Consider the following 5,211-nt stretch of genomic DNA (forward strand, 5'->3'; position numbering starts at 1 on the left):
TCAAAGGAAGTTGTCAATCCAAAGAAAAGAGTCTCGGAAATCACTCCAGAGCACTCAAGACGACAGTAATCGACAAGAAACCAAACTCAGAAGGGAAAAGACAACGGAAAAAATTTATCCGAAAAATCTGAGTCATTACAACCTTCCCACCTTAAAGTGATTTCGTCCCCGAAATCCAGCCCAATGAAACAGAAAGCGAAACCAAGATAACTACAGAGTACATCTCTGAGTATCCCTCATAACGCGCTACACCAGCGACCTCGAAGCTGAAAGGAACACACAAACCACTGTTAATTGCACCCGCGTGCTCATGATAAGACAACCCCTCAAGGGAAAAATGACTACATGGCCACACAACAAGTCTGAACTCACACAGAGTACCCAAGGTCAGATAAAAGAATGGAAGACAACAACCGAAGGCATTCCTCCTAATGAACCATCAAACCGACCCAAAAAAAACCACCAAAAGAACTCCAAGATAACCACATATCAAATCCGGGTACAGAACAAACACAACGTGGCAGTACGAATAGTGAACAAAACCTGCTCATGACGTACTCAAATGTGTGGTAACAACGATAGTACCTAGTGCCCGCCCACACTTACTCGTCAGTAAGGTAGCATCGACGACAACTAGTACTTGCCCACAACACACAACCGTGTACGGTAGCATGACAATATAAGGCACTAATTCATAACCTACCCCCCACTAGGTCTACCCAAGAAACCTCTCGATACAAATGACATCAATGTAAAAAAATGATCATTGCCAAAAGCACTACGGAGACCAACATTTTGTGAGAGTTGAGATGCAGTCCAAAGATGTCTAGCCAGACCATCCTGGCCAATCCCAAAACTCTGACAACAATGTTATAGGTACCGCTAAGCTTAAGGCCCCAAATCCTCAATACAGCAAAACCAACATCTCCAATGTCTCAAAATACCCCTATTAACAACATTAATTAGGACTCCAAAACCTGACAAGCAAATCAACGCCTACAGAAATCAAAACGAACCTCACAATAAGACATTTCATCGAAAGTCCTTCATATCTCCCTGAAACAGATCAGCTACAAGACTACACCGTAATCAAACATCAGATCCTCATCCCTATCATGGATAACTAAATCCTCGAAATACAAATCCACCAAGTGGCACATACATCAAAATGCCAACAACCAATGTCACAAAATGAATCTCTCAAAATCGTCCTTGGAAACACCAAGTTAAATAAAAATTCCTCAATTTTTGATCCACAACCAATCATCAAAATTACGATTCCTCAAAACTATGCCTAGTTATAACTAGGACGAGAAATTCTATAACCAGCCATATCCAACAGCAATCCTCCAAAACTTTTCCTAAAAGTTAACCACATCCAGGTCTCCAAAACCGAAACAAGTCTCCAAAAGACATTCTCAAAAGAGCATCGAGCTTACCTCACAATCAAACAAATTCTCAATGATATGGACACAAGTCCCTATAAAATGATCTCACACCGATCAACTCACTCTGAGCATTACAACTCCGTCAACAACTACAGCAGAAACTCTCCAAGGGAAGACACAAAAGAAAGGGAACCACCAGTCCTAAAAAGGACAACACCTCGACTCTTTCTCTAAAACGAAAGACAACAAGGTCAAAGACTTCACCCCCTACATGGAAGTAAGCTAACCAAAATCCAACAAATCCTCACCAAGGACTTAAGACAACAACGATGATTCTCATAGACCAACCAACCCTAAAACAGTGCACAACACAACAGAAAGAAGAGACTCACTCCTTGTGAAGTCCCTTACACGAACCAACACAAAACCCTTGTGGAAACCCATATACACACTACATTCGACTGAGGGAAACTGTGATACCCCTCGGATCCGAGACATGGGTTGATCAGGCCCAGGCCCAAACCTGAGGGAATATCAAACAATTAATATTTTATAACGAACACGGAATACAAAATGAATTAAGAAATGAAAGTTTAAAGCTGAAAAGAGAACTAAAAGATAATCCTTAAATAATTAAATACTTAAATTTGATAAACCAAATATCCATAATTTGAACAACTCGGCAATCCATCTCTAGTGGACCCCTAATAAAAATCTCACACTGAATGAAAGTAAAATGAAAGATAAAATCCAAATCCAAGATCTGGAAAGAAACCCTACATCATCGGTAGAATGGAAGATCGTCTCTGCTCAGCACGCACAAGCTCAAGCCTGGAACTGACGTACACCTAAAAAATAGGATTGGTTTAGGCCCACGAACAAGTTCTATCCTACTACAATCCAAGCAGAGACTCGATATGCATGTACATACTAAATAGTTCAACAATAACTAATAATCCGTACATAAATATATCCACACTACTGGACTCTCGCTAGGCCATGAAGGGGGTCTCAACCTGGATAGAAGGCATCACATAATACGCACCTGAGTGGGCATGAGTACTTAAACCTAAACAGGGTATACCTCAACCTTCACAGTCAGCTACACATCCAACTGCATATACGCACCCTAACCGTCGACACTGAGACTCAAGCTCATGATACGATAACATAAAAATATATCTAAACTCTGTTTCTAACCATCCACAAGAAATCCAGAAAGTCACTCGGCGTATTCTACCGTACCGACTTATATATAAGGAGGATTGTATTTTATAACCTGTGCCCTTACTCCAAAATAGGTAGGACTTAGCAATTTGAGCTACTGCAAACCTAGTATGTCACCGTCCCATACCGGTACATACAATCCAATCTGTCCAATAGTTGATAGAGCATATACAAGTACATAACAATATCAACGAGTCCATATCAAGCATATCATAATGTATTAACAACCGTTCTTGAATAGTCCCAACAAATTGATTAACATTAGAAACATAAATATCAATATTAATTACTCTATTCCACACATTTAAATAATTTATAAATGCCAAAACCAACAATTCCAACCTAACCATGTTAGAATAGATTAACCATCATGCTTTAATAAATCCAACCATTGATTAAGTACTAACAGTATCAGTGTCAAAACCCACAGTTCCAAACTAAGCACATTGAAGTACACTAGAAAAACATGCTTAATTAATCCAACAATAAGCTATTACCTGATCACCCACAGGACTGTGCCTGTAAATATAAGTTTATTCCCGGTATCCATAATTAACAGAGCTTAAACAATTGTTATAATATTTATTTTCATGGCATGCATAATAAATCTAGACAATTTATCATACTGTTAAGCTCCTACTCAACAAAATTGACGAGTTAAATGTTAAGTTTAATCATCAACTAATCTTTAGCAAAAATACAGATTCCTTGTATGTATGTATACTCTAAGAATTTGAAATTAGCAGTGCACAAACTGTCACAAGAAATTTTACATTATAATCTAGAAGTTAGAAACTCCAAATCTACACAAGTCTACAAGACATTCGTAATTAACTCCATGTAATCTAACGATTAATGCTTTGTGTCCAATTCTATGTTAATCTGATCTTTGAATATTTATGTTTACTCTAGACCACTCCTAAGCCATCCATTACAATATTCATTCTCCACTAAAACATATTAAAACAATCACTATAAAGCCTAATCACTGAAAAGTGGAAAAACAGACAACAGAACCAAAAACCCACGTAGAAAACAACCTGGAGCCGGCTCCAGAATATTGGAGCCGCCTCCAATGGCCCTGGAGCCGGCTCCTAGACCATTGGAGCCGCCTCCAGTCCAAGGAGAGCCAGCTCCAATCCAATAGGAGCCGGCTCTCTCCCTCCTCTTCTTCGTGTTCTCCTCTCCAGTCGCCGTTTACGCCTCCGACACTTCACAGTATAGGTTTTCAGAGAGTTTAACTTAATCCCAGAAGATTCCAACCCTTAATTCAGTCCTTATTTTGCTACTAATATGGATTAAACCAAGAATTAAACAAGAAAGTTCAAAGTTAAACAGTTTACAATTTTAAAACAAATTCAGTTTCAGTTAAACTCTAAACATGAAACAGCTAACGTTTTTATTTTTAAACATATAATTCATCTTGGAACTATTGAGTATGCAAAGAACACGAGTATAAGGGAGAGAGTAAGGTTAGAACTTGCCTTTGAGATCTTTGTCCAAAAATCTCTACGCCGTCTCTAAAGTTCCGATGAAAACCAATGTGAACCCTCTCTGTTCTTCCTTTGTCTCCACAGTCGTATACTTGGTTTTGTTATGTTTTTCAAACCCTAACCAAACATCTAACATATATTTATAGGATTTTACTAAACCCTAAATTAATTCAAGCCCCAACTGAAATCCTAACCGGCCCATCCAACATACTGAGAAACCTACGACGGCTTACAAACTGATTAAAAGGAAAACCCTACTTATTAAATCAAGACATGTACCAATTTAACCCTAATTATTAAATCAAGACAATTACCAATTTAAATTTACAATAAAGAATTAAATATAACACCATTACAATTAAACACATAACTAAACAATTAACTTAAATAATCACAATTATCACAAGTAATGTAAATAATTCAAATAATTAATTAAACCAAAGAAAACAAATAAACCAACTAATTAATTCAAATAACACAAATAAGTCAAGTAAATCAAATAATTAAAAAGTCAATTAAAACATAATTCAAAACAATTAATGAACCCAAAAACAATCAATGAACAGAAAACAATTAAACAAAATACCGAGACTATCCTTTTGAAAATTAGTGGTATTACATTCTTCCCCCCTAACAAAAGGAATTCCGTTCTCGGAATTCGCTCTTACCTTCTTCCAAAATTCCAGGAAACTGCGAGCGAATGACATCTTCCCGTTCCCAAGTAGACTCAGCCTCATTGTGATGACTCCACTGAACACGAACCAAAGGAATAACTTTATTACGAAGAATCTGATCTCGTCGGTCGACAATACGACACGGTGGCTCTAAATAAGTTGCATCCAGTTGTAACTCAATCTCCCCAACATCGATATGCTGATACCGATCCTCATCTCGCAGAAATTTCCGCAACATGGAAACATGAAACACGTTGTGAACGCGATCCAAAGTATCCGGAAGTGCCAACCGATAAGCGACAGCTCCAACTCGATCCATAATCATGAATGGACCGACAAACCGCGGAGACAACTTCCCTTTCTTCCCAAAGCGCATAACACCCTTCATAGGAGATACTTTAAGAACCTGATCCCCAACCTGAAACTCCA

This window comes from Cornus florida, unplaced genomic scaffold (genome assembly GCF_030987335.1).
Source record: "Cornus florida cultivar Cherokee Brave unplaced genomic scaffold, ASM3098733v1 CherokeeBrave_3.0.0_Hap2_Chr05, whole genome shotgun sequence".
Classification (NCBI taxonomy): Eukaryota; Viridiplantae; Streptophyta; class Magnoliopsida; order Cornales; family Cornaceae; genus Cornus; species Cornus florida.